Source organism: Schistocerca nitens, chromosome 1, assembly GCF_023898315.1.
Source record: "Schistocerca nitens isolate TAMUIC-IGC-003100 chromosome 1, iqSchNite1.1, whole genome shotgun sequence".
Classification (NCBI taxonomy): Eukaryota; Metazoa; Arthropoda; class Insecta; order Orthoptera; family Acrididae; genus Schistocerca; species Schistocerca nitens.
In genome coordinates this window covers 109,876,485-109,896,960 of record NC_064614.1, presented here as the reverse complement: position 1 = coordinate 109,896,960, position 20,476 = coordinate 109,876,485, and the positions used below count along the sequence as shown (strand labels likewise).

Sequence of the window (20,476 nt, the reverse complement as noted above, 5' to 3'; positions counted from 1 at the left end):
ATCCCTCCTATGCCTGTCACCCTTGAAAGTCTGCGACATGGCATTGTTGAAGCTGTGATTTCGATAAGGAGGAACGAGCTGCAACGTATGTGGCAGGAAATGAGTCACCGTTTCGTTATTTGTCGTGTAACACACGGTGCTCACATTGAATGCACAAAATTTTGAAATTTTCTCTTTCCAGAAATGTTGGAATTGTGTTTCTGTCTTCTGTGGTTTTGGAGCAATAAATGTTTGAAATCTGTTCCTTCTTTTTGAATAGCCCTGTATATTAGAACTAGTCTGACAACTTCTTGGCAGGTAACAGCCTTGTTCAGGGAGAAAAATATCGAATGACCACTTTTTCCGTCCTAGCCACATTACAATACCTTCCCCTACCGACCTTACTATTAATTGGGAACCTAAATAAATCAGAATTTTATATTAATTAATAATAGAAATTACAATATGAGACACGATCACAAGTATTTACTAAATGTAATGAATGCCTTTTTTCTTTTACTTACTGAATTTTATTGCAAGAGCCTTAGTTTAATAACAGTTACTTTCTACAAACCTGTGCCACATTTGAAGATGACCGTCTCTCAAGCCCATCCACGAGTCCGTGCCACTTCCGTTTGACATTTGTACCATGCCTACTGATCAATGCTCGTTGCGCACGCTCGTGAATGTCAGCATCGCACGACGAACAATAAAGTACTCCCGCTCTCTCACTTGTATTAACACGCAAGTGACCGCGCTGCAGACCACTCTGCCCCTGACCTAAGCGGCAAACTTTACTTAGCTCACGGCCGAATTCACCAATTTCAGTTAAAATTAAGCACATCTTACAATATTACTGTCCCTGTAAGCAGTTTTTTGTTACTGAGCAAGAAAAACACAAACTTAAGAAGCTCTTAACGTTAGTGACGTATTTGGATACTTTTGTTAGGACCTGGAAGCATATTATTATAAAATGAGACTGAGTGCAGGAACACTTAATTCGGCCGCAGTTTGACATGGATGTGTCGGACGCGAAGCGCAAAGAAGGAAAAGAGCCGTTTTTCTTTTCTCTTTCAATCAGTGCATCTACAGGGTGTTTCAGGAGGAATAGTAAATATTTTACGAGGCGGTAGAACAGACGAATTTCAATAAAAATGCCATATAACACGTGTCCAATGTTTACAGAGGTACCGCTGTTAGGACGTAATTCAAACAAACTTAAAACAACAGCAAATGAGGACATTCACAGTTGATTTTCAAACATTCCACCTCCAGCTTCAATGCACTTTTGACTTCTCTTGATTACATCACGTGTAGCTCTTCTGAAGTCGTCTGTGCGTTCTTTTACGAGGACCGCACTACTCATAAACCGTACGATCAAATCGGCTCTTGTGGTTACTTTTTCTTTGTAGACTTCGCTTCTCAACCATCCCCACAGGCAAAAATCCAAAGGGATAAGGTCCGAGGAACTTGGTGGCCAGGAAACATGCCCATATATACCGATCCATCTTCCGGAGAATGTTAGGTTTTGACGATGTGTCGCCTGGCATCTACAATTTGCAGGAGCCCCGTCGTGCTGGATGAGCATACGCATCCTTGTAGCCAAAGGAATCTCTTCCAATAATGCTGGAAGCTCTTCCTCGAGAAAGTATAAATAACGGGGTCATGTAAGACGATGTGGTAACGCAACAGGCACATTCAACTGATTGTCTATCAAACCACTCCACACATTTAGAGAGAAGCGTTCTTGAAAATGTGTCTCCACAATGGCACGTGGGTTTTCTTCAGACCATTTATGTGAATTATGAGTGTTCTAGATGCCGTCACGAGTGAAAGTGGTTTCATCAGCGAAGAGTAAAAATGGGATTACCTGACGATTTTCAAGTATCCAATGACAAAATGACAAAATTCCAATCGTCTATCTTGATCCCCTGCTCGAAGATGTTGAATGAGCTGTAAATGATACGTATGGAGCCAGTGCACACCTGATGTCAGTCACACTCTTGTACGTGGAATACCGATACGTGCAGAAATTCTACGTGTGCTTGTTGAAGGACTACGTTCTACCCAATGAATAATGTCTTCTACTTCAATAATAGTCTCTTAAGTTACACTTTAAAATGCAATATGACTGTTGGGCATTGCATCAGTGTCACGTAGTGTATTGAACACACGAGTCTGCGGTTAGGAAATCGTATGCCGTATTCCCTACAAGCAGCAGCAGCGTTTCGATTACCCACACACAGATACCACATCGGCATACTCAGCAAGTGTAAATACGTGCGGCATGTTTACACAACGAAAACTTCAATGTAAACTAAAGCACAACTTCACAACGTGAACATCAACTCTCTGCTGCTAACATTAGATAAATACGCACATAGCAACCCATAGAAACCAGTGTACCAACGCACGAAACGAAAGTGCATTAAACGCAGCTGGTTGATAAAACTGGACACATGTTATACGGCATTTTTATTGCAATTCGTTTATAATACCACCTACTAAAATATTACCATTCCTCCTGAAATACCCTTAATATTATGTTATCCCAATTCTTTTTCCCATGTCCTAAACATATATGTTAATTACGTACGTATAGTTTGAGTGTGTGAGACTAGTGTGTATTCTCAGGAACGAGGGGAGTCTGGCCGACGTAAGGCGATAAAGTAGGAGGGAGAGACGATTACTAATAGAGTGAGACAGGTGCTTTTGTATTGGAGTTCACGGAAAAGTTGGTATCAGGTAACTCTGGAATGTGGCTTAGCGCCTTCCTCGCCTCTATCTTTTGGAGTGGTTTATGGCTGCGCATTGCATTCGAAACACACACTTAATGAGTTAGGTCGCGTCTCTCATAGACACTCCAAGATGTGTACTTTAATTCTGTTCTATAATGAGGTTTCAGCCTTAGAAAGTTAGAAGAAAATATATGTTATTCATTTACAGTAGAACTTTCACATGTCTGTGAGGGTTTCTGATCTTTAGGTCATTAGCAACTTACATCGCTGGGTACAACATGGGGTCGTACGACAAAGGAATCAGGCATAGTTACATGTTTACTAGGTTGTTTCATCGTCGGTGCTTTAGATATTTGCTCTTGAGCGATTTTGGGGTTCTAAATTTTCCGATGTTTCAGGTCATTGTAATCGGGCCTTAGTTTCATCTACTTTTTATTTGATGTAGTAATACGATCGATGTCTTTTGCTTTCATTGTCTTTTGTAAGTATTCGCACCACCTTCAGTACTTGTGTAGGATGTGGATAATTTTTCGTTACAATGTGGTTTCTGTGGTTAAGTGGTCCAATTCACGTAGTCAAAATTTGCCTGTTTTCTTATTTTCCGGTTTCACGTCCTTTCGCCATTTTCATAAGTGATTATTTCTGTCTGCCCACGTGCTCGTCTGGATTGTACTGCGACGTGCTATAGCTTTTTGTGATCGATTGCTTTCTTCCTTTGATGCATAACGAGTACCTGTATGTGTAGCGCTATTTTATTAATTTTTATTTTTCCCAATTTTCGCTGTTATGGTACTTGTTCACTGAGATGACTTGCTTCTCTACGCGGTCTGCGGTAGTTTCAGTTCATACGACGGTGTGGTAGCTTCACTCTTCCTAAATTTATTTTTGTATGACTGATCGATTGTGTGGTTCTGAATTTGGGTGTGAGGATGTATTTGAAGGCCACTTTTGCATTTGCTTCTCGAATAAAATAGCAGTCTCTAGCCTAAAAGTAAACCAGTTCAAAACCGAGCAGGTGGCGCAGTGTTTATCACAGAGGACTTGCATTCGGGAGGATGGCGGTTCAATCCCGCGTCCGACCATCCTGATCTAGGTTTTCCGTGATTTCCCTAATTCGCTTGAGGCAAATGCCAGGATGGTTCCTTTGAAATGGCACTGCCCATTTCCTTCCCCATCCTTCCCTAATCCGATGAGACCGATAATCTCGCTGTTTGATCTCCTCAGCCCAATCAACCCAACCCCAATCCAGTACAAAGTTTTACTAAATTTCCAATAAAAAACGTCTTTTTTTTCTCTAGGACCAATAGTTTACGAGCATAAAGTGAGGGAATATTTAAAATCTCGCGTGACACTCACACGCTGTAGCTAAAGTGGTTTTGCACGACTAGACGTATTCGTCTTCATGGAGTTATCGCGATCGTTACTTCAGTTCCAGACTGCTTTTGTTTATTTTCATGTGTCCGTTCATATGGAAATAAACGTAAGCGATCTGGAAACAGTGTGTTACAAGACTCATAATTGATGTAGTTTTTGTTGTGGTTGGCTGGAGAGCCCACACCGTGTTACTAGAGGAGGCCGAAATGCACGCGTTTTAGCTCACGCAGGCTGGCGTGAGGTCTGGAACAGGACAAGGAAATTAGAATTTAGAAAAACGGACGTAGCTGGTGGAATACTTAACTTTAATCCATTAATTATAAACGTCGCTCTTGACGGTACATGATTCACAATATCAATAGTAACTGAATATGGCGCCTTGCTAGGTCGTAGCAAATGACGTAGCTGAAGGCTATGCTAAACTATCGTCTCCGCAAATGAGAACGTAAGTAGGCAGTGAACCATCGCTAGCAAAGTCGGCTGTACAACTAGGGCGAGTGCTAGGAAGTCTCTCTAGACCTGCCGTGTGGCGGCGCTCGGTCTGCAATCACTGATAGTGGCGACACGCGGGTCCGACGTATACTACCGGACCGCGGCCGATTTAAAGGCTACCACCTAACAAGTGTGGTGTATGGCGGTGACACCACAGTTTTTTTAGGCCAATTTCAGGTACTGTTCCGACTGGATGGGCTACGAGCGTTCTATTGCAAATTGTTCGTCTTGACCTCCTCCACACTACTGTGGTAATGTAAACAATTGTAGTTAACAATCCATATAAGCGCTTATAAACGACATGCCCACAAATGCAGTACGACAGCAAACGAAGCAGCGGGTGGATGTTCATAGTGGGTATTCCAAGTTTTACAGCCCCACGGGAGACGCAGCTGGAGGGCGTGCCACGTGCCGCTATATATATATGCGTTCAACTCCGACCTTTGGACAGGGCGTGTGCCGCGAGCGGTGCAGCGGCGAGAGGGCTCCGGGCGGCAGGCGGAACCGGGAACCGGGTGTCGTCTTTTCTGCGTCATCACTGCGCAGCACGGCGCTATCCGTAGTAGCAGCACAGAAATGGCTGAACACGTCATTTCCGCTAGAAACGTTTACACAGAGCACACGATCCGCATTCGCAACAAATGTCGGCTACAGCGCGCGTCCGTGGATGCCTTTGTCGTGTCCTGGAGTCGAATTTGATTTTCATCACCGTAATTTGAATTGAGGATATTGGATGATGATGTGCTTTGGCAAAGGTTAAGGCACCAGAGAGGCAATCCTGACGTTGCGGTTGATAATGGAGGCAAGAATAAAGAAAAATCAAGACGCGTTCATAGGATTTGTCGACCTGCAAAAAGCATCCGACAATGTAAAATTGTGCAAGATGTTCGAAATTCTGAGAAAGACAGTAGTGAGCTATAGGGACAAACTGGTAATATACAATACGCACAAGAGCCAAGAGAGAATAATAAGAGTGGACGACCAAGAACTAAGTGCTCGGACTAAAAATGGTATAAGGCAGGGATGTAGTCTTTCGCCCCCACTGTTCAATCTGTACATCGAAGAAGCAAACTCGAGTCTTCTAAAGTAGATCTCTACACGCTGCAGTACAGTTACACAGAATTCAATGAAAATGCTTCTCTCTCATCTGCCTTTCTCTGACGTCGAGTTTCCACCAAAAACGCGCAAGGGGCGAAATGTTCTCAGAGACGTTTAGACACTCTTATTATACAAGGAGTCGCACTGTGGCGTTCGAGTGCGAAAAGTTTGATTCACGTTCTATAAAGACGTCGGTGGATGTTAGAGACACGCGCTTGCGGGGGAGTTCTGCAGCTGACGAGTTGTAACGAACAGCACAAACAAATTTCATGTACCTGTCACTAGCGATAGTTCTCCAGACAGTTCACTGTGTAAAAAAAACCTACTCTTTTCGGCTGTGCGCCACACAGAGTAGAGAGCGGGACACAGGGACTCGTACCGTCTGCTACCTTCTTTCTGTTTCCTCCTGCTTTTCCTCCGCCAGCCAGAAGAATATGAAAGGAGCAAAAAGCCACGTTCTAGCGGTGTCTTCGACGAGTGCACGTCAAACTCCGCGAAAACTGCGCAAAGCACCGGACTCAGTGCTTTCTAAGAAGTGGGCTACGTGGCAAAACTTTGCTGTCTGTCAGCATGCATGTCTAACATTCAGATGAGTGTATTCTCTTGAACCTGCCCACTGTTTGCAGCTACGGAGGAGTAAACTTTCGAGAGACGTCGCTAGACAAACATCTACTTAGGAATCAGCGTGACATTTCACTTGGCAGTAGTTTGGCTTCGCTGATCTATATATGGCAGATTTCTCCGGTACTTGTGCTGTTGTGCTACGAGTTAAACAGAATTTGAAGGGAACTCGCTTAGGCACCTCACGGTTCTGCTAAAAAAGGCAAAGCAGAAACACGAAAACATTGACACGTACAGCTGAGCTATGAAGATAATTAGCTAATTACAGAAAATCTAGAAAAAATATGGCATAAAACGTTGAATTATCACGTGTCACAAGATAAAAACTGTGGAGGAAGATGAAGCACGCGCATTTTTTATAATCAAATCCAGATAGAGTATTTCGCTATGCGTCAACATTTTCTGTTCTGTTTCTGTTACGAAAATGAAAGGAAGAATTGGCAGACCGTGTGCCTATAGACGCGCTTTAAGTTCTCTTATTCTCACAGTGCCTTAGAGAGGTACTCGATGGAGACACTATAATGAAGGCAAACTTTCCCCAAATACTCAATTACATTATCCGGTAGGAATATACACCGCCGAAATATCGAATATGCTCACTGATTCAGGTGTTATGATGTGGGAAGGCCTAATGTTGTATGGGCGTACCGACCTTCAAAACGTACCGGGTGACATAATTGTGACTCTGTACTCTTTTCCCCTGTCAAGGCTGCTGCGATTCTGACTTCATTTTTATCGAAGAGCGCAAGTAGAGAAACTCTTGGAACGATAGGATATTCGACGAATGGCTGGCCTTCCCCCCCCCCCCCCCCCCCCTCCGACGTAAACCCTATCTGGAACGTGTGTGATGCGTTAGGGAGAGAGATTACAACACGTCTACACGCAGCAACAGCCATTCAGCAGTTGCCACACGTGCTGGTGGAGGAATGGGACATCGTAAGACGAAAACTCTTTAGCAATATTGTGGCCAGCATGGGAGCCCATTGCAGAGCATGTTTGACCGTCTATGGTCACACACACTATTAAGAACCGTGTCTTGGGTTTAGTAATGTGCAGGGGGCCATCATAAATCGTGGTGTCTTCAGTGTAATTATTTACTTTGAATAAAGGTGTCATTGCTGAGGCTCTGAGCACTATGGGACTTCATCTGAGGTCATCAGTCTCCTAGAACTTAGAACTACTTAAACCTAAGACATCACACCCATCCATGCCCGAGGCAGTATTCGAACCTGCGACCGTAGTTGTGGCACGGTTCCAGGGTGAAGCGCCTAGAACCACTCGGTCACATCGGCCGGCCAGACCGAGACTTGAACTCGGGATCTTTGCCTCTCGGGGGCAAGTGCTCTACCATCTGAGCTACCCAAGCACGACTTACGACCCGTCCTCACAGCTTTACTTCTGCCAGTATATCGTCTCCTACCTTCCAAACTCTACAGAAGCTCTCCTGCGAAACTGCAGCTACGCAGGAGAGCTTCTGTAAAGTTTGGAAGGTAGGAGACGAGATACTGGCATAATAATTTACATTTGATGCCGTTACATAGGTTAATGTTACTAGTTTTTTTAAGACCACTTACGTTAGTAAACCTCAACGTGTGCTCCCTTGGTATCTCGGAGAATGTCGAGGTGGTATTCCAGTTCCATCCAGGTGCTATGTAACATGTTTTCTGTACAGTACCCAAAGCAGCTTGTATCCTACCCTTCAGTTCGTCGACGTCAGCAACTGGTGTGACGAAGACTCTGTCCTTGCCAGGGTGTTGGACCGTTCCTTCCAATCCACCGATCCGTTTCATTCACGAAATCACGCACTATCAATGCCCAATGAGGAGGGGGGGGGGGGGGGGGGTCGGGGGTGCTCCATCATTCTGGAAAATTATCCATGGTTGATATTCTTCTAACTTTGGGGCTTTGATAGTGCGTGATTTCCTGGATGAAACATTTCCGGATCGGTGGACTGGAAGGAACGGTCCAACACCCTGGCCACCCCGCTCTCCAGCCATTAAGTCCCTAGATTTTTTTTCTTCTGGGCCTATATCAAGGAGAGAGTCTTCGTCACACCAGTTACTGACGTCGACGAACTGAAAGCTAGGATACAAGCTACTGTGGGTACTGTGACAGAAAACATGTTACAAAACACCCGGCGGCATCTGGAATACCGCCTCGACATTCTCCGAGCTACCAAGGAGCAGATGTTGAGGTTTACTAACGTAAGTGATCTTAAAAAAAAATAAAAAAAATAAAAAAAAACTAGTAACACTAACCTACGTAACGGCATCACATGTAAATTATTATGTCAAACGGTTATTCTCTAATAAATTTTTATAATCAGGGCAAGATTTTGTGCTTACCAAGTACCTCACATTTATCAACTTCCGTTGTTGTTGTTGTGGTCTTCAGTCCTCAGACTGGTTTGATTCAACTCTCCATGCTACTCTCACATTTCGAAAGTTTGTGTTCTCTTCTTGTCTAAACTAGTTATGGTCCATGTTTCACTTCCATACATGGCTACACTCCACACAAATACTTTCAGAAACGACTTCCTGACACTTAAATTAATACTCAATGTTAACAAATTACTCTTCTTTAGAAACGCTTTCCTTGCCATTGCCAGTCTACGTTTTATATCCTCTCTACTTCGACCATCATCAGTTATTTTGCTCCACAAATAGCAAAACTGATCTACTACTTTAAGTGTCTCATTTCCTAATCTAATTCCCTCAGCATCAGCCGACTTAATTCGACTACATTCCATTCTCCTCGTTTTGCTTTTGTTTATGTTCATCTTATACCGACCTTTCAAGACACTGTCCATTCCGTTCAACTGCTCTACCAAGTCCTTTGCTGTCTCTGACAGAATTACAATGTCATCGGCGAACCTCAAAGTTTTTATTTCTTCTCCATGGATTTTAATTCCTACTCCGAACTTTTCTTTTGTTTCTTTTACTGCTTGCTCAATATACAGATTGAATAACATCGGGGAGAGGCTACAATCCTGTCTCACTCCCTTCCCAACCACTGCTTCCCTTTGATGTCCCTCGACTCTTATAACTGCCATCTGGTTTCTGTACAAATTGTAAATAGCCTTTCGCTCCCTGTATTTTACCCCTGCCACCTTCAGAATTTGAAAGAGAGTATTCTAATCAACATTGTCAAAAGCTTTTTGTAAGTCTACAAATGCTAGAAACGTAGGTTTGCCTTTCCTTAATCTTTCTTCTAAGATAAGTCGTAGGGTCAGTATTGCCTCACGTGTTCCAACATTTCTACGGAATCCAAACTGATCTTCCCAGAGGTTAGCTTCTACCAGTTTTTCCATTCGTCTGCAAAGAATTCGCGTTAGTATTTTGCAGCTGTGACTTATTAAAGTGATAGTTCGGTAATTTTCACATCAGTCAACACCTGCTTTCTTTGGGATTGGAATTATTATATTCTTCTTGAAGTCTGAGGGTATTTCGCCTGTCTCATACATTTTGCTCACCAGATGGTAGTTTTGTCAGGACTGGCTCTCCCAAGGCTGTCAGTAGTTCTAATGGAATGTTGTCTACTCCCGGGGCCTTGTCTCGACTTAGATATTTCAGTGCTCTGTCAAACTCTTCACGCAGTATCATATCTCCCATTTCATCTTCATCTGCATCCTCTTCCATTTCCATAATATTGTCCTCAAGAACATCGCCCCTGTATAGACCCTCTATATACTCCTTCCACCTTTCTGCTTTCCTTTCTTTGCTTAAATTATTATAATCAGGGCAAGATTTTGTGCTTACGCTGTACCTCAGATTTATCAACTTCCGTTACATTCGGATTACTCCTTCGTGGAGCGTCTTTTTCTTTTTGTCTTAGAATGTAATTCCCTCCCCCACATTTAGTAACATGGATATCCTCCATCAGGGCAATCTTATGTGGAAAATACGAGGTATTAGTTTAGAAATGAGCTCTGTATGTCTGGGAGGACGAACAGTGCAACCGCGTGACATGTTGCAGAACAAGCAGGTTTTCCACGCTACGCAAACGGCCCGCAGACGGACAGACAGAACGGTGGCGCTGCGCACGCCCGCCAGCGCTATGGCGGACGCCACACAGAGAAGGGGGAGTCCCCGCGGAGCGGCCGCCAGGCAGCGTAATTAATGGCTGGTGACGGGTGACGGGCTGTCACGCGCAGCCGCCGCTCCGCTCATATTAGCATTCCGGGCGCTGCCCGCAACAACAGGCGCCCGGCCCGACACAGCGCAACGCAGAGCAGCGGGCCTCCCGCGATAACTTACGCCGCGTCCGGCGAGCCCCCGACTCTACCGGCGCTCCCATTAATCCCGGCAGGCGAACTGTTTGTTGCCGGGGTCCCGCCCGCTATGCGCACAGCTGCTAGCTGCGGCGAGACGCCGCGATCGTATGTGCGAATCTACACTGACAATCCATTACATTGCAATCACCTGTTTACTGGTGTGTTCGTTCGAGTTTGGAAAAGCAGTACAGCAGCGATTGTGAGTGGCGTGGATTGGACAAATCCTTGGTTTCTGACGCTGAGACTTTGCCAGCTGAGCTGTCCCATCTTGAAGTTACATTTCGTCAAAATGATGGAACGTGCGTTGCGCTATCGACCAACTGTACATCGGGTAATTCATGATAATTCCGAGTCAACAGCTAAGTCTACTGCCTTTTTGCCTTACGTAGGAAACACGTCCAACAAGATCGGTCGTATTTTACGGAAATACGATGTGAAATGTGTTTTCCGACCTCCGTCTAAAATTAGAGCACTTTTTAGTTCCGTTAAGGATGATCTTGGACTGCGTAAGGTGGGTGTATATCGTATTCTTTGTAGCTGCGGCATGGCATATATTGGGCAAACGACCGTGGAGGACCGATGTACTGAGCATAAACGGCACACACGATTACAACAGCCAAATAGATCTGCTACTGCCGAACATTGCTTGGATACTGGTCACCCCATGTTATATAATAACACCGAGATATTGCCATGCACGTCCAGCTATTGGGACAGTGTTATTAGGGAGGCAGTTGAGATTAGCGAGCAACCTCGTTAACAGGAATGGAGGTTTCTGTTTAGACTCTGTTTGGAATCCGGCTCTCTCCCTTGTCAAAAAACTGAGGGACAGAGTCAGTGCTACCTCACCTGCGAATTCATAGTCTCACTATCGATAGCTCTGACTTTGGTCATCTTTGGTGGCACTGGTGTTCAGTGTGTGTGTTATCTTTCCTGCTTCAGTCCGAGAACCGAGGTTTTAAATTTGCATGTACGCCGCCTGTCCGTTGCAGTTTGCCTTGAAAATGGCGGGGTGTTCTCCGCCGAAATATCGGCGGTCGCTGAAAGTGTTACCTGGCTGAATCCCGGAAGTTATTTGGAAGTCCTTGGTAGGCTTCCGTATGTATACAGGGTGGTCCATTGATCGTGACCGGGCCAAATATCTCACGAAATAAGCGTCAAACGAAAAAACTACAAACAACGAAACTTGTCTAGCTTGAAGGGGGAAATCAGATGGCGCTATGGTTCGCCCGCTGGATGGCGGTGCCATAGGTCAAACGGATATCAACTGCGTTTTTTAAAATAAGACCCCCCATTTTTTAATTACATATTCGTGTAGTACGTAAAGCAATATGAATGTTTTGGTTGGACCACTTTTATCGCTTTGTGATAGATGGCGTGGGACTAAAGTCAGAATGCGATCACCGACGTTAAGCGCTGTCGGGCTAGGCTAGCACTTGGATGGGTGACCATCCGGTCTGCCGAGCGCTGTTGGCAAGCGGGGTGCACTCAGCCCTTTTGAGGCAAACTGAGGAGCTACTTGTTAGAGAATAGCGTCTCCGGTATCGTAAACTGACATACGACCGGGAGAGAGATGTGGTGACTACATGCCCCTCCATATCCGCATCCAGTGACGCCTGTGGGCTGAGGATGACACGGCGACCGGTCGGTCCATTGGGCCTTCATGACCTGTTTGGGCGGAGTTTAGTTTAGTTTTTAAATGCGCACCTTCTTTTTATTTCTGTTCCGTCCAGAGTTTGAAGCGAGTTCGCCCACATCGCGGTGAGTGTACTGGATCAGGGCCGGCGCATCTCCCTGTCTTCATTAATATAGTTGTCGTCATTAATATAGTGTCGTCATTAGTATATTGTCGTCATTAGTATAGTGATACAGCTGATATGGTTGTCCATGTTTGCAATTGCGAATACATTTAATACACATCAAATCTGTTAATAAGCATGTCGACCCTTCGTCGATCCGGGAGAAAGGCACAAGAAAGAGAGGAAGAGAGGATGTATTTAAGTCCCTTCTGTGGGCATTTGCAGCTGGTTAGATTTTAGAGCTGCAATTCATCCAGTTTCGTAAAGATAGAAAAGTGAAATTTCAGACTACCACTAGGTATAATTAAAGACCTCCCGCCAGGCATACCGGCCCAGGCTTGTCTGTTCATTGAGTGTGATGTTCATTTCTCTTGGTAGGACTTCTAAACAATCTTTCTTACGTTGAATTGCGATTCTGACAGTGCAGCACATCTCTCTGGTGCAAGTCCGCAGCTGTGCTTCTGGTTCTAGGGTCCTTGGCTTGCGGCGCCCCAGTTGAGTACGCGTGCACTTGACGTGCAGCGCCGCTGTTCGTCCTCATTTCGCCTGCGAGGCACCGGCAGCAACAGCACTCCCATTAGAAACTAGACAGCGGGAAGCTGACGCCGGCAGTAACCGGCCTCTAATGGTCGGAGCACAGGCCATCCACCAGTAACAGCCGCGCCGTCCTCTTTCTCTGTACTACGCGAAGACACTGCACACTTAGCTAGTGGAATTGACTGCAGAGCGATTCTACCATCGCTAAAATACATTACGCGTACGGACCACGAAGATAAGATACGAGAAATTACGGCTCATACGGGGACATTTAGATAGTCGTTTTTCCCTCGCTCTATTTGCGAGTGGAACAGGAAAGGAAATGACTATTAGTGGCACAGGGTACCCTCCGCCACGCACCATACGGTAGCTTGCGGAGTATCTATGTAGATGTAGATAGTCTGTTTTTTATCATAGTGTATTTGTTAAATAATTATTTTGTATCACAGCGGGGCAACAGAAGGGCGTTACGGAAAGTGCATCACAGACGAAATTCATTTCGCTGTAACGGTATATCTAAATGGAGATATGAATTTATTGAATGTTCTCGCATGTAAAATGTATCCAAGGCAACAATTGAGACATACTGAAAATAAAAACAAAAGATATTGGCGGCAGCAAAGTGTTCTGCTGCGGATTAGAAATCGAATTGGAAGAGCATATTCTTACATTTGAAGAGATCATGTTAGATGCTATCAAGACGGACGTAAGAAAACCTGCGTTCGTCTTCGCAGAACGAAACGGGTTGCCCCATAATTTCAATGCAGAACAAGCCATGGTAGGCAAAACGTGGGGTGAAGCTGTCCCTTCAAGAAATATCACCGATTCAGAGGAAAATGATGAAATCTCCAAGCAAATCTTCAAGATTTAGCCAAGGAACTTGTGAGCTGACGAATAGCCTATACAACAGAAAAGCTAACAGAATTATAGAACTATAGCTCCACTTGTGAAAAGGAAGTGTTCTGGAGAATCTGCGATGAAACCATCACATAAACTAATTCCTAAAACAGAGGAGTGGAATAGTGAGTCGTGTAAGGAAGACCAAATCAAGGAAATGACTAGACGCATGAAGTAAGAAATGTGAATTTACTCAAAGTATGCAGGAGCGACGAAATGAAGGAACAAGTTATGTTGAAATGCCTGCAAATAGTAACGCAAGAACTAAAATTTGGAACACTTCCTTAAACTTAGACTAATACATATGTTTCAGCTCAGGGATATAGTTTATAAGGCTGGTATATTTTATGTGCCGACTGGTATAAATTGGGAAAACAGATTCCTAATTTGCACCACTTGCAGATGTTTAGAAAATTCTGTGTTTTATTTTTCTCAGAATTTCCATTGTTTAAATCACGATACATGGAACGTTCTATTGTCGCACGTCAGGTATCTCAGGGCGCATGTTTGTTTAGACATTTGAAGAAAACTTCACCGATGATGTTTAACATGATCAAAGATGAAGTTTTCTTACCACCTAGTGTCACAGACATGGTGAAGATTTTGAGTATTAGGAAGGTGACATGTGCACTTTAAAATACTAAAATAATTAGTAATTTTATAATGTATTTTAAACGTATTCCATGAATATGTCAACTTCTGAATGCTTAAAACTTTTACCCTGTCTAAATGATGAACCTCCTCTTTGATCTTATCACATTAAAATATATCTATGTAGTGTTTTTAAAATGTGTAAAGAAATGTGCACCTTGATTAACGTGATGTGCAAAAACACTATGAATAAACCAACGTATGCTGACCTCAAAAGGTTAAAAATATTCTTCCTTCTTTGGTCGGTAAGTTTTTCATTATTTTTCGCACTTGATTCACGAAATATAAAACGTAAAATCTAACCTTCTCATAGTAGGAACATCCATTTCGCCTGACACAAGAGCAAATGTAAATTATGTATTAGATGATGAATCCACAGGATCTGAAATGCATAGCTTAATTTAATAAAATATGAAAAAATTGTGAGTCAAGACGTTTTTTATTCATACTTCCTGTGTATTTAATTTGTCACGTTCTCAGCTGTAAAATGTGCATAAAATTTGAAAAGCTGTGGCTGAAATGTGAATAGTGTGTGAGTGTTGATGTAAGATGGGTGGACTGTGGACTGTTTTGAAATACTTGCAATAAACCCAGGGTAAATCATAAACAGTTTAATTTCAAGATAATTTTTTCATCATGTTATGTTTATTGCGTTTTTTGTCTTTGACTACCATATAGATCATTGTATTACCGGAGCCCTTTCTTACATGCGTTGGCTTCGCCAATTCACAAGATTGTCGCATTACAACCTAAGCCAGACCTCGAACTATGCTAGAGACCAATCTGTCACCAACGTTACAGGAGGGATGAAGGTGTGGGCGGAGGGGGGGGGGCGGTTGTCACTCTAATCTTGTATACACCATAACGTGCAGCGAAGTCTTTTTTTTTTTTTTAATATAATCGAATGGTTTGCTTTAAGTGGATACTGGAACACACCATTCAACAAGTTAATGAGGTGTATACTTTTACACTTTGCATCCTCTTGGAGTATAAATCTGTCTACACCTCCGATCAGATAATCAGGCTACAGAAGAACATAGTGGGATGCATTGCAGCAACATAAACGTCCGTAATTCAGGCCATTCCATATGCGGCAGTACGTACGGAAAAATGTTGGCAGTGATTCCTGAGTATACAGGGTGATTCAAAAAGAATACCACAACTTTGGAATTTAAAACTCTGCAACGACAAAAGGCAGAGCTAAGCACTATCTGTCGGCGAATTAAGGGAGCTATAAAGTTTTACTTAGTTATACATTTGTTCGCTTGAGGCGCTGTTGACTAGGCGTCAGCGTCAGTTGATGCTAAGATGGCGACCGCTCAACAGAAAGCTTTTTGTGTTATTGAGTACGGCAGAAGTGAATCGATGACAGTTGTTCAGCGTGCATTTCGAACGAAGTATGGTGTTAAACCTCCTGATAGGTGGTGTATTAAACGTTGGTATAAACCTGAACGTCAACTACCCGAGGCGATGGATCGGCCGCCGGGCAGCCCGTGACAGAGCACTTCATCACTGGCCTCCAAGAAGCCCTGATCTTACCCCCTGCGATTTTTTCTTATGGGGGTATGTTAAGGATATGGTGTTTCGGCCACCTCTCCCAGCCACCATTGATGATTTGAAACGAGAAATAACAGCAGCTATCCAAACTGTTACGCCTGATATGCTACAGAGAGTGTGGAACGAGTTGGAGTATGGGTTGATATTGTTCGAGTGTCTGGAGGGGGCCATATTGAACATCTCTGAACGTGTTTTTGAGTGAAAAAAAACCTTTTTAAATACTCTTTGTAATGATGTGTAACAGAAGTTTATATTATGTTTCTTTCATTAAATACACATTTTTAAAGCTGTGGTATTCTTTTTGAATCACCCTGTATAATTCAACACAATGGCTTTACAGTTGTACTTACTTAGCTCACGAAGAAAGAATAAGAATACGAAGAATTTCGGCCGATTAACTTGTTGTTGTTGTTGTGGTCTTCAGTCCTGAGACTGGTTTGATGCAGCTCTCCATGCTACTCTATCCTGTGCAAGCTTCTTCATCTCCCAGTACCTACTGCAACCTACATCCTTCTGAATCTGCTTAGTGTATGCATCTCTTGGTCTCCCCCTACGATTTTTACCCTCCACGCTGCCCTCCAATACTAAATTGGTGATCCCTTGATGCCTCAGAACATGTCCCACCAACCGATCCCTTCTTCTGGTCAAGTTGTGCCACAAACTCCTCTTCTCCCCAATCCTGTTCAGTACCTCCTCATTAGTTATGTGATCTACCCATCTAATCTTCAGCATTCTTCTGTAGCACCACATTTCGAAAGCTTCTATTCTCTTCTTGTCCAATTCTTTTTGAATCACCCTGTATAATTCAACACAATGGCTTTACAGTTGTACTTACTTAGCTCACGAAGAAAGAATAAGAATACGAAGAATTTCGGCCGATTAACTTAGGCTCACATGTTCCAACCCAAACACTGTTTCGGGTTGTGCTATAGACCTAAGTCAAGAACTAAGGCCGGTATTACACTATCAAATTTCTTTGTCCAATATATTTGTCAAATATCTTTGTCAAAGAAATTTGATGGTGTAATAGTGAACTTTGTCAAATGTCGTCAAATATTTGATCAAATCTAGGGCCTCGCTGTAGATTTGATCAAAGAAATTCAAGTTCTGTTCACTGCAATGTGACATGTTACCACGTGGAGTTCTAGCATCGCTGCAGCGTTCTGTCATCTGTAGTGTTAAAAACATTACCGGTAAAACAATTGGTTTGAATCGACAACTACAAAATTAATAGAGATGTATAAAGCTGAAGAGGCGCTTTACAACATGAGGCACCCTGAATACAAAAATAGATTAAGAACATTGGAGACGAGACCTAACCCAACCTAACCTAAATCTCTCCTGTAGCAAGGAATCGGAGTGTTACAGTGAGCGTGTCTTCTGCAGATGTAGCAGTTCTTAAGTGAATATTGTGCTTTGTGATATGAGGATGCACTTCACTGAGCAATTACAAAAAAAAAATGGTTCAAATGGCTCTGAGCACTATGGGACGCAACTGCTGTGGTCATAAGTCCCCTAGAACTTAGAACTACTTAAACCTAACTAACCTAAGGACAGCACACAACACCCAGCCATCACGAGGCACAGAAAATCCCTGACCCCGCCGGGAATCGAACCCGGGAACCCGGGCGTGGGAAGCGAGAACGCTACCGCACGACCACGAGATGCGGGCGAGCAATTACAGAAATGTATGCTCATCCATTGTTAAGTAACTGATGTACGACTTGACGTCCTCCACTATAAGCTCACGTAACAAGTCTTGTTGAATGCTTTTATCGTGTCGTCGTAAAACCCACAGCTTCACCCATGTACGTTTCCTTTTTTTCTCCCGCTTCTCTTACGCATGTGCACATAGTGCAATTGTGGTACATGCAACTGCTGCGATTGTTGTCAGCCATCTTGAATTTTGACGAAAAATATGATGACAGCGCTACGTCAAAGATCTTTGTCAAATAAATTTGACGGAATATTTGATCACATCCTTGGTCAAATCTTTTACAAAGAAATACGATAGTGTAATACCGGCCTAAGAAATAAAAATTCGGGATAGGCACTGCCAAGTTGTAAATCATGCTCGCTTTAGTTAACCTCCGCCTCCTGTCCCAACCTAACCGTAACATCGCGCTTCGTCTACTACCCGCCATAAAGGCGGTTGCTGTCTGCTTGCGCATCTCCCACTGGCAAACCCACAAAGTCCCCTCGTTGGCTAGCCAGAAGTAGCTGCCATGACGCTCTGCCAAAACGCGTTGCTAACAGCGACAGCCCGTGGTCATCCAACGACGCTATCGCCTGCCAGCACAGTAGCAAAATTTATGGGAAATTCTGCTGCGCCAGATGATGCGATAGGGTTCGACAAGCGGCTCACGCGCGCAAGACGCGACCAACCGCAGGTGCTATCACGGCAAGCTGCCTATCTGCGCTGTCTGCCAGTCGTCCTCTTCGCCTCTTTTATCGTGGCGTTGCCGGGCGACCGACCGCGGTCCGCTGTAAAATTAGGACATTGAGGCGAATCGACAATTCTCTCGTTCCGGCGCACTGAACAGTTATCTCACTTTCGACAGCTCGCCGCCCGACGTGGCGCTTGCTTATCGGTTCGGAACGAACGGCACAAAAACTTTCCGCATTTCTGAAGGAATTTTTTTTCTCTTTAGTTCATAGTCGAAAGATTGGCGTTATATTTGTCTTTTTCTACTTCTGTCTGTCCCTGCCATGCTACGGCATTCTGTCGCTGTTTCCATTGTATCTCACAGCGGAAAGATTGACGTTATTTTTTTTACGATTCTGCTTCAACCCCTTCCTCGTTCGCTTATTGACACCGTCAGCTGTCTTCATCCTGTTCAAGATGTATTTCTCTTTTTATATAAATCTTGCAGTACTTACATGGAGGCTGATATATTTCTTATTTTTCTTGCTTGGTTGCCACTTTTCGCAGCATTCACATACCTTGCCCAAACAATTTTATAATACGTTTTCAGCTGCTTTTACCTCCACCGAACGGTTAAAGGTGACATCATCTGTAAACCCTTTTACAGTGATTTCAAATTGTAAGAAAAGAATAACAAAGGCGCTATCACACTTGTTTGGGGAACGCCAGATATAGCTCCGGTTTTTATGCAGCATTCCTTTAACAGGTCATTTCTTCCTTTTTCCCCCTGACGTTCAGATACCTTTTGTTAATCAGTTGCAAACTCTTGAATCACAATATCTCGCAGCGGGGTAGAAACTGAATTAAGCTGCCGCCTTGTTTCCAAGAGACGGAGAAAAGCGTAGGTGCAGTATTTCGACGCATAAAAAATTCCTAGAAGTTAAATGCTCGAAAAACAAAAGAGTTCTGGAAGACCGTTCGCAGACTTTAGCCCCGCTAATGACGTCTCCGTCCTCCTCGCGAAGAAAAGCCGGGGAAAACGCCGGGAAGAGCTCGGTGCCGTGATGAAACAAGGGAGCGAATTCCGGCAGATCGCGGCTCTAGGCGGTGATTACAGGAATAGGATCTTATCTCGCGTCTATTTCTGGCGCGGCGGACCATTACTCGCAGAAGGCACTGTGCGCGCGTATATATTCCCACCCCCTCCCTCCCTTCCTCTGTCTCTTTCCTCCGCTTTCAGCTCACCAATTTACGGCAAAGTGTTGCTTTTATTAACGACCCTGGGCTCAGCGTTAGCTACGCAAAGCCGGCGGGGTGTCTCCCGGAATTAGCGAGTGCAGCTGGTCTCACTAAAGCGGGGCAGAACATATGACATCCACATCTGCCAACATATTACGCAAGCCACTGTACAGTGCATGGCGGAGGGTACATAGTACCACTATTATCGGCTTTCTTTGCTATTCCATATGCGTTTCTAGTGAGAGAAGAAAAACTGTCTATTAGCGTCTGTACGTGCCCTAACTTTCTTACCATATTCTCAGTCACAGAGCGAGTATACGAGGGTGGATCATTAAGTAATGCCGCATGTGTCATTAAAATTTAATAACGAGCGTACAACAGCGGAATTAGTAGACATCGTACAGCCCGAACTGTCCTCTAACAACACTGTCGTTCAATAGAGTCACCATGCGTTTGAACACATTTAGCGCAATCGATGCACCAGTTTGGAAAAATTCCGGGCTTTGGTTTTTGACTCATGAATTTAAAAAGTGAGGTTTCGCTGCTGACTGTGAACTCCATCGAAACTGTCTCCTCGAATCACTTCACTAGCATATCTTCGATTGTCATCTGTGACATGTCACCGCTGGGAGGTTTTTCTTCAATGTCCATCTCCCCGCTAGCGAACTTCTTCACCCAACGCTGCACATTGCTGACGTCCATTACAGTCTCCTCATATGCTTTCATAACTGACGAAGTTAAAACAGCTATAAAGTCAAAATCGCGAATTTTTGCAAACTGGTTTTGATGCCTGGGTTCAACTTTGCCAGCCGGCCGCGGTGGCTGAGCTGTTCTAGGCGTTTCAGTCCGGAACCGC

The 20,476-nt window shown here is 44.0% G+C and overlaps 1 protein-coding gene across 1 annotated transcript in view; it reads right to left on the bottom strand.

Moving 5' to 3' along the window:
* Window positions 1-20,476, bottom strand: part of LOC126253606 (RNA-binding protein Musashi homolog Rbp6) — a 1,376,810-nt gene that overhangs the window by 426,657 nt on the left and 929,677 nt on the right. The gene's annotated exons all lie outside the window — the stretch shown is intronic.